Raw genomic sequence first — 20,386 nt, 5'->3', positions numbered from 1 at the left:
ATTTTCCTCTCCCTCAGTACTCTTTCTTTGCCTTTTTCTAGTTTTTTCCATTAGACATGTCTCATCCCCCCACATCATGCTTCATGCACTGACCTCCTCATCTTCGGAACCAAATATCCATGACTGACTTAAGAGATGCTTCCACATTTAAACTCTACTGTTATGAAAGAGATGGAAGCAAAAGATAGGAGTTTTGTGGAGCCAGCACATGGATACACAGTGCAGTGTTTCAATCTGTGGTACACATTTTTAGATGAAGAGTTGGGAAGACTGTTTGCTTCTGTCTAGTTTAAATAAAATGAAAGGGCATAATTTTGAACCTGATCCATTACTGGGGGCATGCTGAACTACTTTAAGTAGGCAGTGAGGTACAGAAGCAATGTCAACTGCAATCAGCATAGGTCACAGTATGCTTAGAAATTAATCAAAGTAACTACTGCAGAATAAATACTTTCAAGTGGTTTCAAGAGTTCAATTTCTACACAGACACTCTTACTCTAGAACAAATCTGCTCATTTGATAATTATATCTATATAATTAACCTAAAATAGTTTATCCTAGGAAAAGTCCAGGAGTAGACAGATATCAGGATTTGCCTGATCACACAAAGAAGACTCCAATCAAATTCACCTTCTCCGCAGCTTTGCTCATTTGGTTTTAACTTTATCCCTATTACCCTGAACCCCGTTGAGAAGTTCAAGCTGCCAGTAACTGCCATTTTCTTCTAAAGAGGGGTGCAGGCTGGGCTTCATAGTGAAGAGAGGAAGAAATAGTTAAACTGCTAACCAACCCACATGGCTTATTTCCACTTGACTTGTTTCCACCAGAGTGTTCTTTATGCAAACTCCTCTGCTCACAGAAGAGATCTCTTTTTCTTCCCCTATCTCTTCCTGAACACCCCACCATCATAACCTCCCCAGGTTACACCAGCAGAGCTCCAGCTAGCAAACACACGACGGTCTAAAGCAGTCTCTCAGCCCCTTTGTTTAAAGGAAAAAGTTTTCATGACCTATTCATTAACTGCAGAGTTAAACGGAAACAAAATATGTAACAGTGACAATACTGGTCAGGTTGCACAATTCACCCTGGCGACTTCCCAAAAGCTCACTAAGTATGGAAGGCACAGCAGATGTGTAGAAAGCAGAAGCTAGAGATTTTTTTCTGAAATAGATGTTTTGTGTACTGTATTCCCACTTAACTGCCTTTGGGAACATAGGTCATGCCTGAAACCCCATCACATCAGAGATGCTAGTATTTTCCAGATGTGTTACACCCATTAGCATAATCTTCGTAGCCATATTTCCTGGGGGAGGGGGGTGGGGGTGGGATCTAGGATGGTTAAAGACCAGCTTTCATAAGCACTAGTGAAGTAGGGGCTAAGCCAGTTCAGACACAAGCACTCCTTTCAGTACTTTCCACACTGTACCTCTGAAGCCAAATATTTCCAAAAGTGCCCTTTACTCAAAATTTTCAGAGGAGCTCTGGTCTACCCACTAGGTAGCTGAAGAAGGGAAGAGCAGTTTATAAATATGCTTGGAGCTCTGCTTCTCCTGAGATGACACTAAAGCTCTGACTTTTTCAGTACTGAAGGGACATGTAGCATCCTAAGCACCTGCAAGACAGGACCACCCATTTAAGGAATTAGGAGCTAACTTAGCTGGTAATTTTTGCCTCATTCTCCTAGAGCCATAAGACACCCTAAATCAGAAAGTAAACATTCAGTACCATCTCTGACCATATGAAGTTGTTCCTGTTTTCAGTCTCTGTATCTGCTTTGAGCCAATCTTGTCACCATTGCTTTCAGAAGCCTGATTTTATCTTTTTATCACTGCTGCTACAAGACAGGTTGACTGCAATGAACATGTTTGTAATTAAATCCGTTGACCCAGAAAATAAGTGGGAACACCGGTCTGGATTGAAAAACAAATCCCAGTAATGCTCTCTCTGACTGTAGGCAGTCCATGCTAAAATGCTGGAGCAATACTGGGACAGATCTGTAAAATGAGATTGGAACGAAGGTCCCTTGGTTTTGTGCTTATGCCAGGTTCCTAAGCTTTCCTAAATTGTCAGTTTTAAGCAGGTGAGTGACCTACTTAAGACAATGTAATTAAAATAAGCCAGTGTGTAATTATCTTTGCTCCAAGAACGTCTAAAGTTTCCTATTTATTTTTTTCCTCAAAAAGCAGAGGCTTTCTTGGATGCTGCATATTAAGATAAAGCAATTTATCTTTGCAGAGCTCAGTTTTACGCTTTTAGAAGTGCAGATATTCATTTACTCACACAAAACATGCTTAATAATATATGCCTGCTCTACTTGCTTGTTTCATTTACCTTACAGTTTTCTCTAATATGAAGATAAAAAGGGACTAGTTGTTTGGCTGCCAAGCCCAAGATCTACAGGACTCCAAAACCACTATAACAGCATCTCTATTCATCCAGGCTTCTATTAATCAGATGCTTTTCATCATCTTTGACTCAGAATGGCAATGCAAAGTAAAACATAGTGCTCACATATAGAAAGTTGAAAATCCGGTCTCAATTGGTTTTCTTTGCTTCTGATCCAACTCTCTGAGCTTTCTCTTGGCCCCTCAAAAAAAAAAAAAACCACCTTCTCATTATAATGCCTCCCAAAGATCATAATGAAACCAAATATTTAACTTCTGTTCCCAAATGGAGTGTGTGTGTGCGCGCGTGCATGCATCAAGGTGAAATCAGGAAATCATGAAGCACAGCTGAGAGGACTGGACGCCAGAATATGATTACAAAACTACCCCAAAACTAATATATTTAAAAGATTTCAGCTGATGTCAAGCATGTCTGGACTGGCTGACGAAACAAGTTCAGTTTAACAGATGATCATATAAAAACGGCTCTTACTCCTCCAGATAAATGAATTCTTTGTTAATGTGTTACAGTTACCATTATAGTTCACATTACCAACAATACACATCCAGCAGCAACACCAGCGGCTACTTCAAGTTACATCTGTCCTGCTGTTTACAGTTAAGTCTGCTCTACGAGCAGCAACATGACTTCATTCCAGTGCACTCCTTCCCTACAGTGCCCATTTACACTGACTGCAGACATTGGGATGTTGACAGTGCCAGAGGAAAACAAAGCTCAAACTGAATTTCATATTTGAGAGGTACGGTGTGCAGGGCTTAAAACTACTTTGTAGGACTGAGGTATAAGCAGCTTACCACAGAGGTCTGGGATACTGTTTGTAATAAACTCTAAGTCTCCTGAGCACCATTTTGTCCCAACCACAAGCCCAGATTTATCTTATACTGCAGACCTGACACTCCAGTCTGAAAGTACTTTTTTACTATGAATATGAAATGAAAGGAACTCCCATATTTCCTGTTTAACATTTCAGCCTTCTCAAGGGTAATAAAACAAAATCTCCCTACAACAACAGGTAAGTCAGACAAATAAAATGTCAAACTACTTTAGAAATAAGCTAGTCAAGATAATAGAATAAATCTCTTGGGTAGCCATTAATTGTATTTCTTAATGCATTTGGCAAAGATGCTTCCAGAGGACATACGATAGCTAATACAAAAGGAAGTGATATTTTTGTATCTCTTCCTTAAAATGAATCTAGTGCTGACAAAAAGATACTGATTAATATCTGGGGAACATAAAACCTTTCCCACATCCTTAGGAGATTCTACCAATAAACCAAAGAGGAATTCTGCACAGAGAGAGGGAGCTCTGTGTTGAGACTCCAGGGCAGGGATCCTCACCCCAGTCCTCTTACCAGCCAAGTGACCATGGGCAAACTTGATTCTCGGTTATGTATCTGCAATGTGTGATTAATCATACTTCACAGAACACTGAGAACTATCAGCACAAAGCTTGTGGTAAAGAGTTCTGTATTTTTATTACTACTGAATTCCCCAGGTGCACCCATAACATAAAGGGAATAAAAACTCCATATCAACCAAATGAGCAGCTAAGTTGTAAAACAGCAATATGGGACACAGGCATACTTATTTGCTTCCATCGCTTACTGCAAAACAAAGATGACAGTAAGAGCCCATACTAATAGTTACTCAACATCACAAAACAAGAACATATCAGTTAGACTTAACTTTTCCTATTATGCTTTCTGAATAACTTGCCATTGCCACGGTAACATGGCATGAAAAACACTGCACTCCTCAGCTTCTATCTGTGATTAACCAGGTGCTCTGGGAATTTCTGTCTCCCCCTAATCATAATTAAAAGTTGTTATTCCCACTTTCAATGTGGCTTGCTGGCAATTAAATCTATTTGGAAATAAACAACTTTTCTTCTTCCACAGAAATCATCTACTTTTTTTTAAAAAAAATGAACTAGACCTGTTAGGTTAAAAAGCTCATCTGATCCCTCCTCCTGACTAGATGCTATTAATGAAGTTTCCTCATCTCCCAGTGACTCTCATGAGAGCTTGAGAAATTCAGTATTTCTCAGAAGGTGAGTGGGACCTTCAGAGAAGATTGCAATCTGATAATGAAAGCTCCCACAGCAGCAAGCTCTGTGTCTGCCCTGAATGCACAGCGATGTGCTAAGCAAAGCTGCAGCTTATGAGCTGCCTGAGGAAGGTATTTGTGAGGACTGACTGGAACAGTGTGGTTCTTTCCTTGACTTGGGTGCACACCGAGTAGCAGAGAGAAACTCTTGGCTTGCAAACCTTTTCCTTAGGCTCAGATTCCTGGTCCTCTGCTTTCACAGTCTGGTCTAAAATCAGGGTTTCACCTTCATGACTCTTGCTGTCATTTACAGTTGGAAAAGGGCTTCTCAAAGTGAGATTTTTCATTTCTTATTGATTACAGCTGTCAAAGGAGCCTGTAGGTTTTCTCTATCCTGTCAGCCCCAAGGTGTTTAGCATGGCAAAATAGGCTCCCTGTCAGTAGTGAGGCAAGAAGCGGGAAGAACTAAAGAAAAACAAAAACTTGTGGGGAAAGCAAAGCATTATTTGCTTCCACAATGACTCCACTCCTACCATCAGGCACATAGGCAAAGAGTTTTTTCATGGCACGAAGGTCATTTTAAATCCCCCAAAGTCTACAACCTGACAGCTTCTGGTCTAGACTCCTTGTCTGTGTGTAAATACTGCACAGACACAGGCAGTTATTTCCCCCCCCTCTTTTTGCAAGTGAAAGAAACATGATAGTGTGCCATTTTTCTACCACTCCATCTCCTCATCTCTATAGTAGAAGTGACCGTTTTGGCTAAATCTCACCTTCCAGTGACACTGCACTTGAGCTGACAATTCATACCGCCTGGTTTCAATGGTGAACTACTACTTAGGAAACTCACACTTCTTTTTCATAATTAAAAGTACAAGCAGTCCATCTATAATCGAACATATTCACTATCAGCCCAAACAGATGCCCCAGCACTCACTCTCCGTGTTTCACCAGAAATCCTTATACCACAGGAAAAAAATGGGTTGTCCTTAGTCTGTAAAGACAATCTTAAAGATTCAATATAAAAATTTACTGCAGAGAAATGGATTTTGTTTGGTTTGGTTTTTTTTTCCCCCTGCAGAGTTTATACAGCAGTGCTGTGCACAAGGCTGTAAGGGTGAGGGAGTAAACATGCCCCTAAGAGCTGTAGCCTCTAAATTATACAGCAATGCTGTGTGATTATTTACAGTTACAAAGCAAACAAAGAAGCCTTCTACTCTTCTCTGATCTTTGCCTATTGGAAGCTCTGCTTGAATTAAATATAAAATCACACAAAACCAACAAGACTGTCACTAGCAATGCAGAAAATTGGATCAGTCCAGCTGCTGAAAGCATGTGTTTGCTGCAACTCCTTGTCCTAAACCTATAATTCAGTTTGAGAATTAAAAGCAAAGTTGCTCAAGTTTTGACACAGCAATTCAAAAAAAAAACAAACCCCTTGCCCAATTACAGACTATTAGGTGGTAAGTTATGGCCTCTTTACCAAATTAACCTGCTCCATCTAACTCTAAAACCAACATAGATGGAATTGCCCTTCTGAGGGGCCTGAAAGAACAACAGATATTTTAGTCTTCACAGACAACACAAAGGTGAGAAAAGTGACAAAAAGAGTAATTTTCTAGCAAAAATGACCAAACTTTGACTGATTCAATTCAACTGACCCAAGGTAATGTTAACTATTTAGCACAGATCTTCCACTTGTAACTAATGTGGAAGTCACAGATACATACAAAAAGCAAAGAAAATACCTTTTCCTGCAAAGCAGAGAGCTAGGAACTGGAGGAGAAGTGTCACTGAAAATGAAGCAACATAAAAATTCCTGATTCACCAGCTTTTAAAGGGTATGAGAAAAGCAGTCAAAAATTAGTTCCCATCAATATCAGACTTCAATCCTGCTTCATATCACAGCCCTTGGTAGAATCCTCAGTTTGCAAAAGCCACAGAAGTCCACAGACCGACATAGATTCAAATATTAACCTGCAACTCCCAGTTAAGGGCACGCCATGCAGTAGTGATTGTGTTTCTGAGTGTCTCCAATAGCTTGTCCATGATGAGTGCTTGCTATTTGCTATGACACAGACTTCTGTTTCAGAAATTATTTTTCTTTCCAGATTTCTGACAAAATCTGACTTTCAACTCAGGTTGAGGCTGGCCACTGTGCCCACTGCAACTGTTTAAAAGAGACCAAACTAGGAAATATTTAAGATAAATAAAAGAAAGGGGGAAGACTAACCCTCCATTTCAACACTTCAACACTTCAGATCCATCTGCTTCAAAGTTATTACAGTGTTTTATACTTGCAGCTTTATTCTTGCAGAAGATTCAGAAAAAGGCTTTACAGGGGACCAGAAGAGAAGGGGTGAGAGGTGTGAAGGGTGAGAGGGTGAGGGGTGAGACTGGTGTCTCACCTTCTTCCTTTCTCCCTTTTTCAGGAGCTGCACTCTGTGAGATTATCCTAAATACGTCTCAGTGTCTTAGTCATTTGTTGCGGAGTGTTCAACTACATGCTTGCAGCAACTGTGCCAGATGCTGCAGCACCTCTTTTTCACTCTGTTTATCTGTCCTTCCCTTACCAGCAGCATGTTCTTCAACACCTCTACCATTTTTATAACATGATTAGGAGGACTGGGCTGGGTTTTTTTTCCCCTATTCAAAATACATAGACTGTGCACAAAACCAAAACAAAACAAAAAAAGCAGGTTCAAGGGGAAAAGAATAAATGGATAGATTTCACACATGACTTCATTAGACAGGATTTATTTTCTTTCTTAAACAGTGAAGACTCATAATATACCAGCCTTCTTCATAAATAGAAATAATTGAGCTGGCTTGGAAAGAACAGAGTTGCTCTCAATATTCACATAAACAGTACAGAAATTACTCAGATTAGTTTGCCAGTAATCCTAAGGAAAAAAAGAGGATCCTGGGATAATAATTTAATACCACTTCAAGTTTCCTCACCCAAAGGGCTCAACACAATGTCTTTCCAGGCCATAACACTCTGAGGGAAACAAGGTAACATAGTCCACACCATCAGTAAGCAACACTTTTGTTAGCAGCCTGACCCATTTTATTAATTATAATAGCTTCTGCAGATTGTATTTTTTACCCTTTAAAAAGCCATTCACTGAGGCTTTAAGTTCAAATGCAATTACTCATTCAGAACTTTATTTTAGATCAAGAAATTGATCACAGCAATTCATGTACCTGGTGCAGGAACAGGAGCTCAGTGCACTTGATGTGATCCCAGTTGACAAGGTGGCCTCTCCACAACCAGTAAACTGTGGACCTGCAAAACAGGAACCTGTGTGTCAGAAGTCATGTGTCCTTTGCATAATACAGAGAAAACAGCTTTCTCTAACCGTGTCTTTCAGGAAGTACGAAAGAGACCCTCCCATTAACTGGACTAAAATCACTGGATTGAAACATAATAAAGAAAAACTCAGCGAGATATAAGAGTTTTCATTAGTGTGACTGTAAAGGGATGGTGCACAAAGCCCACAGGTTGGCTCATAAAGTCATAGGAATGACAATACCTGCTGATGGCAGCAGAAGCAGAGCATAGGGGAAACATCATGTTCTCAAGCTGGTGGGATCAAGCTCTTCACTCTCAATGGGACTTAAGCTCCTTTCTCCCACGGGCACTTCCAAACAACCCACACAGCATGCTTCCACTTAGGCCCATGTTCAAGCACTTAGTTAGAACAGGGTAGCATTATCAGCTCCTTTGCATAATTTGAACCACATAAAACACTGGATCAGATAGGAGTACTTCATGGACTTGAGACTCAAAAAAGATGCAGATGTAAATTCCACACATTCAGAACATGTAATGTACAAATCCATTATTTTGGGGGGGAAAAAGTTTGTTGGAAGAACAGAAAATAAAAGAAACTAATACTGCCAAGTTAATCTAAAGAAAAATAAAAAATCAGCTTCCTAACATTGTGTTTTCATAAAACACTGAGCATTAGAATCTCATTACCTAATATATTGGCTTTCCAGAATGTTATGCTTTTGATCTTTTTCTTTATAACCACAAAGACTAGTTTTCTATTTATATTTGTAAATGAAAACCGAGATCTCTCCAAAATCTCATGCATACAGAAATTTGAAGGGTTTTAATAAACTAAAAAATTAAAAATAATTTTTAAAAAAATCAATAGAACATCAAAAGGTGTCATTAGTGAGACCATACTGCACAAATAATGAGATGACTGCACACAGCAGTCCATCTATTTCTTCTAATGTTGCTGCACACAGCTGGAAAGAAAGAATATAACCTGTGCCTCAGATGCCCTTAGCAGCTATCCCAAGGCCCTCAAGTGTCTTTTGAGTTCCCTTGGACTTTTGGTTGCAGTTTCATCACTACCCTCATGGAAGACCAGTAATGGGTCGTAGTCCAAGGACAGTACCAGGCTAGGGATTCTCCCAGCAATGTCCTTAACCTAGGCCCCAAAGAGACAGCAGACTGCCCTGGGAGAGGGGCTTGGCATATTGGACCCTCTGGTCCCCTCAGGAGAGAGTTGCCTACAACTATAACCCTTCTTCTCTTCTTCATGGAGGTGGTTGTAATATGGGGCATATGCCTTCCTTACCTTGTCACCACCTCTGGTGTGGATGGACCTTCAACCTTCTCATCCATTGACTGGCCATCCACATCCAGAGCCTCATACGTGTTTTGCAGAGACACCTGGGGAGGGTGAGGTGGGCAAGAAGGGGTTTCACTTGCCACCCCTAGAGTGGACTTGCATCCATTCGCTCCTGTCCCTTGAGATACTGCCTTCAGTCTGGCAGGGGGAGGATTCAGGAGCCCCTGGACCTTTTCTTTCTGCTGGCTGTCACAGGGAGACCAGAGCCTCACCCCACCAGCCTATCTCCTTCTCTAACTCCCTGACACTTCTTAATATTTCTTCTTCCTCTTTCATCTCTGCCACCAAGTTGAGCAGACTGTCCACCTGGTTGCATCTGACACAGCTGCTGTCCCTAACACCATCGGATACCACCGGGAAGCCCTGGCACTCCTTGCTGCCCAAGATCTTGGTGGCTGCACATTTTCATGGCAGCTCCATCTGGGTTGCTACATCCTTCCTGGCGCGAACAGAGGAGGTAACTTTGAGCTGGGTAGGTACCACCGCCCAGCTCCTCCTGTGAGGATGATAACCAAGATAGAGCAGACCCCCTGAGTTGCCCTCCCCACATGCGCCTGAGGCCGCCTCACGGCCAGACCTGCTTCCTGCACTCGGCCTCGCTCTCCCCAGGTGGTGCTTTACCACCCGCTGTCGGTCACTGCGCCTCTGGGCAAGGCCCGGGGGCAGGCTCGGGGCTGCTTCTTGGGGCCAGTCCTTCAGGAGCGGGGCTCCTGGACAAGACCTCCAAGGTGTCACGGTCAGACTCAGACACAAATGCACGGTGCTTCTAAACTGCACAAGAAGTCTTTTCAAAGCCCACAGGGCACTTGGCAGGTGCATATGTTAGATCCCATTCTAAAGCAAACCAGCTGGAAATCGACACTCTGCCAGCTTGCTACCAGCAGGTTATAGTGAAAAGCTGGCTTGTGACGCTTCTTTTCCTCCAAGAGCCCAGAGAACCAAGTGCTACAGCTCTGCTTAGCTTTGTCCAGTGGACTCACCCCCATCACCCCAACTCCGAACTGGCTGAAAGGCTTTGAAGGGAAAGCTTTTAAAGCGGAGAATGTTACAAGCAGAGTAACAAGAGGTTTTATGCCACTGCAATGACTGCTGTAGTTACTAAGGCAGAATTAGTGAACCTGGAGCAATAGAAACCATCAGGAATGGACAATTAAGAGTTCAGACTAATCTTCAAAGACAAGATGCTTAAAGACCTTATAGCCTCATTGAAATCACTGAGATCAGAGAGTGATTTAACTCTTCCAACAGGCCTACACAGCTTTTGACACTTATTTTCCCAGTAGGCTTTCCTTGCCGTCAGTTCGAAGTCATCCAAAATGGTGAATATCAAACACCTGCTTCAAGTGAAGAGGATGGCACCGGGGGATGTGCTTTATTCAACCAGACAGACTCTACAAGAACAACCACGGATGTTTAGCATTCCCATCTTCTACTTCGTGAGTGGAAAAAAAAACAAATCTGTATGTTCCAATTACTGAATAAATTAAACAGATTAATTAGGTTAGATATGCAGAAGAAATAGGGCCATTCCTTCCCATTTAAGCACACTCAGTTCAGGAGAAGTATGGAGAAGGAAAAAAAATAAAATCTATTTCATAAATGAAACAATTCAAGTACAGCATTAGCAGACTTCTCAAGTAAGATGTAATCCTATAAGAGAATGGAGACTGTGAAACACTGATTGCACTGATGGGTCTTTACCCACTTCTGAAAACTTCTGCTGCTTAGAACAATATTACAGCACCAGGCATGAACTCAAAGTGTCATGCAAGATACAAAATCTGCTTTCCCCTCCAGTGTCTTCAATGCAAAGTGCATCCACAGAACAAGAACAGGTTATTCACAATGGGAAGAATATCATAGAATCATAGAATCATAGAATAGTTAGGGTTGGAAAGGACCTCAAGATCATCTAGTTCCAACCCCCCTGCCCATGGGCAGGGACACCTCACACTAAACCATCCCACACAAGGCTTCATCCAACCTGGCCTTGAACACCGCCAGGGATGGAGCACTCACAACCTCCCTGGGCAACCCATTCCAGTGCCTCACCACCCTAACAGAAAAGAACTTCCTCCTTATATCCAATCTAAACCTCCCCTGTTAAAGTTTTAACCCGTTACCCCTTGTCCTGTCACTACAGTCCTTAATGAATAGTCCATCCCCAGCATCTATATAGCCCTGCTTCAGATACTGGAAGGCTGCTATGAGGTCTCCACGCAGCCTTCTCTTCTCCAGGCTGAACGGCCCCAACTTCCTCAGCCTATCTTCACACGGGAAGTGCTCCAGTCCCCTGATCATCCTCATGGCCCTTCTCTGGACTTGTTCCAACAGTTCCATGTCCTTTTTATGTTGAGGACACCAGAACTGCACACAATACTCCAGGTGAGGTCTCACAAGAGCAGAGTAGAGGGGCAGGATCACCTCCTTTGACCTGCTGGTCACACTCCTTTTGATGCAGCCCAGCTTTCTGGGCTGCAAGCGCACACTGAAGCTGGCTCATGTTCATTTTCTCATCGACCAGCACCACCAAGGCCTTCTCCACAGAGCTGCTCTGAATCTCTTCTCTGCCCAAGCTGTAGCCGTGCCTGGGATTGCTCCTACCCAGGTGTAGGACCTTGCACTTGGCATGGTTGAACTTCATAAGGTTGGCATCTGCCCACCTCACAAGCATGTCAAGGTCCCTCTGGATGGCATTCCTTCCTTCCACCATATCAACCGGACCACACAGCTTGGCGTCATCAGCAAACTTGCTGAGGGCGCACTCAATCCCACTGTCCATGTCACCAACAAAGACTGGTCCCAACACCGATGCCTGAGGGACACCACTCGTTACCTGTCTCCAGCCGGACATTGAGCCATTGACCACAACTCTTTGTGTGCGGCCATCCAGCCAGTTCTTTATCCACCGAGTGGTCCATCCATCAAATTGATGTCTCTCCAATTTAGAGAGAAGGATGTTGTGTGGGACAGTGTCAAACGCTTCGGACAAGTCCAGGTAGATGACATCAACTGCTTTACCCTTGTCCATCAGTTCTGTAGCCCCATCACAGAAGGCCACCAAATTGGTCAGGCAGGATTTCCCCTTAGTGAAGCCATGCTGGCTGTCACCAAGCACCTTGTTGTTTTTCATGTGCCTTAGCATGCCTTCCAGGAGAATCTGCTCCAAGATTTTACCAGGCACAGAGGTGAGACTGACTGGTCTGTAATTCCCCGGGTCTTCCATTTTCCCCTTCTTGAAAATGGGGGTTATATTTCCCTTTTTCCAGTCGTCAGGAACTTCACCTGACTGCCATGATTTTTCAGATATCATGGCCAGTGGCTTAGCAACCTCATTCGCCAGCTCCTTCAGGTCCCCCGGACTTGTGCGCGTTCAGGTTTTTAAGGTTGTCTCGAACCAGATCCTCTCCTACAGTGGGCCCAAGGTCTTCATTCTCACAGTCCCTGCGTCTACCTTCTAAGAACTGGGTGGTGCAGTCAGAGCCTTTGCCAGTGAAGACCGAGGCAAAGAAGTCATTCAGAACCTCAGCCTTCTCCAAATCCTGTGTAGCCAGCTCTCCCGAGAGCTTCCTCAGGGGGTCTATGTTGTCCCTAGTCTGTTTTTTGTTTGCTACGTACCTGTAGAATCCCTTCCTGTTATCCTTAACATCCCTGGCCAAGTTTAATTCTAACTGGGCCTTAGCCTTCCTAACCTGGTCCCTAGCTTCCCGGACAACATCCCTGTACTCTACCCAGGCCGCCTGTCCTTGCTTCCACTTTTTATAAGCCTCTTTTTTCCCTTGAAGTTTCCTCAGCAGCTCCTTATCCATCTAAGGAGGTCTCCTGGCCCTCCTGCTGCACTTCCTTCTAGTTGGGATGCAGCACTCCTGAGCTTGTAGCAGGTGATCCTTGAATATCAACCAACAGTCTTGGGCCCCCCTGCCCTCCAGGGCTATATCCCACGGAACCTTACTAAGCAGGCTCCTGAAGAGGCCAAAGTCTGCTCTTTTGAAGTCCAGGGCAGTGAGCTTGCTGCACGCTCTTCTCACTGTCCTGGGGATCTCAAATTCAACCATCTTGTGATCGCTGCAACCAAGGCTGCCCTGGAGTACCACATTCTCAACAAGCCCTTCCCTGTTGGTGAGCACAAGGTCAAGCATGGCACCTCTCCTTGTTGGCTCCTCTATTACTTGCAGAAGGAAGTTGTCTTCCACACAATCGAGGAACCTCCTGGATTGCTTGTGCTGTGCAGTGCCATTGTTCCAACAGATGTCAGGGTGGTCGAAGTCCCCCATGAGAACAAGGGCCTGCGAGTGTGAGGCTTTTCCTATCTGTCTGTAGAGTGCTTCATCCACAGGTTCTCCTTGATCAGGCGGCCTGTAACAGACTCCCACAGTAACGTCTCCCATGGCTGTTTTCCCTTTAACCCTGACCCACAAGCTCTCTGCTGACTCATCACATGTCCCCAGACAGAGTTCCATACTCTCCAGCCTATCCCTAACATAAGCGGCAACTCACCCTCCCTGTCTGCCAGGCCTGTCTTTTCTAAAGAGCCTGTAACCTTCCATTCCAACACTCCAGTCATAGGAGCCATCCCACCATGTTTCTGTGATGCCTATTATATCACACCCCCATAGATGTGCACACATCTCTAATTCCTCTTGTTTGTTCCCCATGCTACGGGTGTTTGTATATGTCCAAACTCATTTCCCAGCAGCTCTCAACAGAGCTTTTTATAGAAGTGAGGAATGAACATGAGGACATCTTGAGAGAACTCTATATACTATAAAGGACCTCGGTGGGACAAATGTGTATTTTAATTTTCAACTTATTAGAACAAACAGAATTCCGTGCTTGTTCCAGTTTCAAATGCCAAAGAAGCAAAACCAACAAAAATTGGAGTAAAATCATACTTTAAGCAATTGTTTCTACAATGTACCTACCCAAAATTTCAGCCTTGTTTCCAGTCCAAGAGAGTCCTATATATCGCTTGATGTAGCTTGACTTACATTCTTAAGAGACAGAATTTGCTTGACTTATATTCTTAAAGATCACCACAACTTTAATTCCTCTGCTGTAAATCCTGTTGCATTTTAGCACAGAGGTAGAAATACAAAGATACAGCTGACCAGGCATGTAGCCCAGAAATAAACTCCAGACTCTTGCCTGAAGCAGAGGAGCAGCTCTACTGCCTGCCTAATGGAACATGTCTACAGGCAACATTAATGAAATGGCTTCTTCCCTTTTCACAGTTTTTAATCTTTTTGGTTTATGAACTTTTTTTTTTTTGTATCTGCCAGAAAACTGGACTAGTAAGGAGTGTCAGCATACATTCTGTTGAAAAATTTTTAAACCCTACTGGCCCCACCACAATGTTAAGCACAGAGGTGGTCAGTAAACCTCCCATTTACCTTCAAAGGGTAAAAAAAACCCAAATAAATCAATATCTCTGTTATCATCATCTACATTTTTTTAAAATCTGGATGCTCTGTTAGCCTATTACTATGGCTGTTCATTGTTAACTGAAGTTAACTCACATTATTGCAGATAACAAGCTCAAAAGCCTATGCAACTTCAGGCTTACTGACATCAACCACACTGCGACTTTCCAAACTCTGCTACAGAACCACCCTTCAGCAAAAATTAAGCTTGTGAGTTTAGGATTATGTATTCTGCCTAACTAGTCCCAGTTAAAACAAAAGAGATGCAAGTTGTAAGGTCCAAAACATGTTTCTGTTCCTTTGCTTGGTGTTTTCATTAAATTCTGCTTATCCTGGAAGGAAGAAAGTGCCGAAAAGGTTTTGATAAATTAATTGAAAGGTTTTATTTAATAGCAGAGACCTCAATACTTTCTTTAATACTATAAATTAACATCCTAGGAACGCACTTAGCTGGTATGTTACACGGGAGTCTCAATAGCATTCTTAAAAATGCATACCCAGTGCTGACACTGAAACATATCCAATCATCTTAGAATCATAAATAATTTCTTTAAAAGCCTGGTACAAAGGCAGAATTCATTGCTCTTCAGCAGCCACTCCAACTGATGAAGCAAGCTCAGTTTCCAGGCGGAAGAAAAAGTGTCACAAATGTAAACCAAAAAACTGAAGGGCAGTGGCAGTATGGCCAAGGTTAAATAGATCAGATTAAACAAATCATTTTCATTATGCCCTAAAGGCAACTAACAGGACACTGTCTCTCCCGTGAGGGAAGACATCTCTAGCTCAAGACTTCCCTGATCTGGTACCCAAGGTTCATCCTCGGCTGAAATTCAGGATTAAGAGCAGGTCTGAGCAAGCTGAGGTTCAGCCAGGCAACTGAAATGAGTAGGGAACACTGCAAACCTGGGTTATGAAATATCTGAACACCAGCAATGTACGCCACAGTCATTGCACTTTCAGCTGGACAGAAGCTCTAACTAGCAGCCTTTTGAAGGTAGCTCCCACCTGAGAGTGTTTTTAAACAAGGATTACGTACCACTACCACCAGTCTCTCACATACACAGGCATATCTCACACAATCTCACAGAGCCAGACAGTCATTGCCTCCTCATCTCCCCTGATGTGTGAGTCATTACCAATAGAAGGCTTGTCAAAAGTCAATTTAAAGAAACAGCATACTGGCACACTGAAGGGTCTATCTGTCCACCAGGATTCAAAATGGGTACATTTTCCAGTCCTTTGTGAAACATTTCCTTTCAGCATTATTAATTGGATTTTTTTCATTTCAAGGGGGGAGGGGGAGGAGATTCACAAAATGCTTCTACCATCAATAAAGAATCAACAATTCTGACATTTATATGGAAAAAGAGAATATAAAAATAGTAATTTTGGCATAAGAACTTGACTGATCATTGACAACACACCACACCCACAAGTTATTGTGGTGCTGTCTGCTGCCTGAAGAGAGCATCATCTACAATGCCTACTACCAAAAGACAGTTTAAAGCCTGAGGTATCAAAAGTCAATTGAATCCGGAATTCCTCAAGGTATGGCATCCTGTAGCTGATTTTCGCCTTCTCGATATATTCTTTTCTCTCTCTCTGCAGAGATCCTCAGGGATCACATTTCTCCTCTCTGCATCTCCTGGAGCACCAGAGCAGAAAGAGAAAGGAACTGAATTTTCTTTCTTTCCCTTGACAGAAATACATCTACTCCTGACGGGCTGCATGGTACCAGAATACTGCAGCCTCCTATTTGATAAGAAAAGGCAGGGATGATGAGCTTCACAGGCTCCAAAATCCAACACAACCATCTAAATATATTTTCCCTTGCACTGCATATTAGTTTGGCACAGAAATGATTTGTGTCAATGCTGTATACAGTCCACAAGTAAATAAGATTAGAGCTAAGGCTGAGAAACTCATTACACAAGCAATAAATTCCAGCAGCTCAGAGATGCAGTACCATGGGAAAATAGGACAGTATTGACTGAGAAGTCACCCAACTCCACTCTCAAGTAACTCTCGTAGCTGAGATATTCCAGAGAATAAAGCCAAGACATATTTGATCTTTTCATATTTTCTCATTGGATATTATTTAGTAACAGGTATCGCTAAACTGTCCAGAAGCCAGCATGGTCCTGAGGAAAACAAAGCTCTATATGAGGCTTCTGAAGGTTGCAGGACCGGATACAGAAATGGGACTGCAAGGCAGTGAGGATATTATTCCTGTCCACTGAGACCCATCAGACTTCAGAGAAATGACAGGGGCCTTTTGCAATACATTTAAGCTTCAACATGTGAAAACACAAAGATTATAAAATGCCAAGACAATTTAATCTTTTGCTTACAAACCGCAAGCCATTTATTTAAAAAACACTTGAGGGATTTTGATCTTAGCTGATACCTAGAAGACATTCAAAATAACAAGGCAAGGCAGGTAAATCCTTCACTCCAGCTGAGTTGTCTCAGAGGTTTCCAAACCTCTGAGAGGGGAACAGATACACAGGTGAGAACAAGAAGGAAATTAACATAGGACCACACCTGTCCTCCTCTCCAGCTTCCACTGACAACCAAACTATTGTGATTCAGCCCCAACAGCAGCAATGGCAAGGACAGAATTACAAGGAATTCACTGAGCATCAGTCCCAAAATGCCCAGCACTGCTGCCAGCAACAGGAGTTTCTAGGGAATCTCTCAAGAACAAGGCACTGTGAAATGAAGGACTTTCGATGCTTTCTGTTTGTGCCTGAGGGACACCCTTTTGTTTGTCCTCATTAGTGATAAAGATTTCATCCTGCCCCAGCCACTCCAGCTATACGTGCTTCAGTTGGGCTTTTTTCACTAGATACAAGCATTTAAAACACAGATTTCAACCTAAGGTTGAATGCACACTTTTCACTGTCATTACAGTACCACACAGGAGATGAACACATTCTTTCCCATGATGATACACAACACTCACAAACATTGATCTAAATTCAAGAGAGTTTTGCCATTTGCCTGGCATTCATAAAGCTTTTCCAGCTCCAGGCTGGAATTTCAGGTATAATAAAAAGGAATAGGAAAAAATCCAACCTCAGCCAAGAACCACCAAAGCCCTCATACGCAAGATATTGATCTCAGGAATAGCAAGATATTAGTTTTGGGAGTAGATGACAGGTTCAAGCTGAGATCTTTGAGTCTGACAAGCAGAATACTGAATGTGGTTATTCCAGTCCTAGAGAATGCCCTGGCCAGCCCAGCACAGGTAACATTAGGTGAAAAGGCTGCAGCTCTCTTTTTCTGTGTGGGAAGATCTTAGAAAGTTGTTTGGTTGTTTGGTTTTTTAACTGGGTGCAGAAGAAGCTCTGCAACCTCTCTCCCCTCTCCTGAGGGTCTGGCTGGCCATGCTCAAGCCCAGCCCTAGAACAACATAAACACGAGCTGAGACTAGACTGCTGTGAAACAGCTATGTGTGAGAAAGCTCTGCGGATACCTCCAGCAGGGCCTTCCCCCCTTTGCTATAGACCTTGCTTGAGCTCACACAAGCTTGTGCCTGGCCTTCCACCTTGCTGACCCTGACTACAACACCCTAGCCTTATCTTGGACCTGCCTCATCTCTATGCATCCGATCACTGCACTCTTGGCCAGCCCTGGCTACCATCACTGGACTTGCCTGCTCCTGTTACTCAGGTGCAGAGGGACTTGCCAAATCTGCGATGAGGGCAGCGCCCTGCCTGCCTTGCTGTGACCTTTGGCTCCTGGCTCCCTTTCTACTGCAAAGCAATTTACACTCAAGCTTGGAGCTAAGCACCTGGCCCTGAACCTGCCCTGAATCAGAACTGGCCTTGGCCCCAAGCAGTTAAAACTCTTAGAGAGAGCAGGTGAGAGTCTTTGGACTACTGGGACACTTTGGGCAATGACACAACCTTGTAAGTACATTCAAATTTTCTAAGTCTTAAAAGCTTCTTGAGACAATAAATAAATAAATAATCAAACAAACATAATAATGAGAAAAACAAAACAACCCCTCCCAATAAACATACTCCCTCCCAGCTCCAACTATAATCTGCCATACAACCTTGTGGAAGTATAAAAAGCTTTCAGTACCAGTTTAATACGCAGCCATGCATACTGCAAGGTGATCCCTTTTCAGTTCAGTTGTTTTGTAGCAGTATTTCCTGATGCTTTCTTCTTGGCCACAAAGTAAATCACTGAAAATTCTACCCCAAACCCACCACGGTTAAATTACCAACATACCTTCCTCTATTATCTAAGTTGCATTAATTATGTTCAGCTTAACAGAAGCAATTATTTAATTAGTACTAACTGCTTTTCACCCACATGCTCCTGTAGAAACATTTTAGGTTACACACCAGCCAATTACGTGCTGTCTTGAACAGCACTTCATCACAGAGTTATTAAAAGTTCAGCAGAAAAGTCCCTAGACTGCACAAGGCTTTTGTTTTTAGAAAGCTGTGATGCCAGTGGAGTGAAACTGAGAGCGGTGACACATACAGCTTTTAAGCAGCTGCCCTTATATTAAAACAGTTTAACTGTTTCAGAAATCAATAAAATAGTTCCTGCCTCCCCCTTTAACGTGACTACTACTAATATGGGCATAGTGCTGGACAGGATGACATTCCCACTTTAGTGAGGGCTGACTACCCTCACACATGCACATACATTCAGAGGCAGCACTTTCACTGACAAGTACACAACTAGATGGCATACACAAGACAGGAGGGAGAAGGCTAGCCTAGGCATCTCTCAACCTAAGCACTGAATTGAAGACAATGCAGATACCCACTGTCCTGGGTTTACCAGTAACCGTTTTGCTCCTTCTTAGTAGCTGGTGCAAGCTCTGTGTTTTGACTTCCAGCCTGGGCAGAGAGCTGATAACACTGATTGTTTTTAATTGTTGCTAAGTAATGTTTATTCTGGCCAGGGACTTTGTGAGTCTCATGCTCTGCCAGGGATGAGGGGAGGCCGGGAGAAAGCAGAGACAGGACACCTGACCCAAACTAGCCAAAGAGGTATTCCATGCCACAGCACGTCATGCCCAGGGAGGTAACTGGGAGTTACCCAGAAGGGCACGGTCTCTCTTCGGGAGGCGTCGAACTCATTCGGCAGTGATATCGTATTCTCTTCTCTTGTTATTTTCTCTTATCAATATTATCATTGGTGGTAGCAGTAGTGATTTGTGTTATACCTTAGTTACTGGGCTGTTCATATCTCAACCCATGGGAGTTACATTCTCCTGATTCTCCTCCTCATCCCTCTGGGAGCGGGGAGGGTCGGGGGAGGGGAAGGAAAGAAAGAGGGAGAAAAAGAAAAGGGGGGGAGTGAGTGAACGAGCTTTTGTGGTTGGGTTTAAAGCACGACACCCACCAAAACCTCCATAGCATTAGTGTGGACCTAAGTAACTCATTCAAGCTTGTGCTGCAGTGCAACTCTGGTCATCGACTCCTAGCTTTCTGCCTTCTCCACAGAATCATCTGGCCAATTGCAAGCAGCTCTTCCTGGAGAAGCAGCTCAGCAGCTCCCATGAGAGCACGTTCTCTCACCTTTAAGCACAACACCCCACCGAAGTTCTCCTGTCCAGCCAAAGACAATCAGATGGCCTGGGTCAATCATCAGACACCACTGAGAGAGAGTTGGACTGTTTCCGTAATAAACAGAGAGAGCTCAACTTGAGATGCTGTTATCCGTAATTAGACAGAGTGGAGATGCTGCACTGCCAGCCAGGGAAGAAGCCGGAGTTCCACACATGGAGGTTTGGGAAGACTCCAGAGTACGGTCCCTGAAAGCTACAGTCAGGGTTGCACTGTTTTCCTTGAAAAGGGGCTACAAAAATCCTGAATTTCTGGGGGCAATG

General features: G+C 43.2%; 1 protein-coding gene across 8 annotated transcripts in view; it reads right to left on the bottom strand.

The window, feature by feature from the left end:
* TSPAN4 (tetraspanin 4) overlaps positions 1–20,386 on the bottom strand; it is a 470,914-nt gene that overhangs the window by 296,816 nt on the left and 153,712 nt on the right. For 7 of the 8 annotated variants that reach the window (XM_065682689.1, XM_065682693.1, XM_065682686.1 and 4 more), the window contains one exon: positions 7,662–7,743. The gene's annotated coding sequence lies outside the window, so the exon portion shown is untranslated. Of the gene's footprint in view, positions 1–2,511; positions 2,588–7,661; positions 7,744–20,386 lie in introns of all 8 variants that reach the window. The other variant, XM_065682684.1, reaches the window with a different exon arrangement.

Source organism: Lathamus discolor, chromosome 6 (genome assembly GCF_037157495.1).
Source record: "Lathamus discolor isolate bLatDis1 chromosome 6, bLatDis1.hap1, whole genome shotgun sequence".
NCBI classification, from domain to species: Eukaryota; Metazoa; Chordata; class Aves; order Psittaciformes; family Psittacidae; genus Lathamus; species Lathamus discolor.
This window is presented reverse-complemented; position numbering and strand designations above follow the sequence as displayed.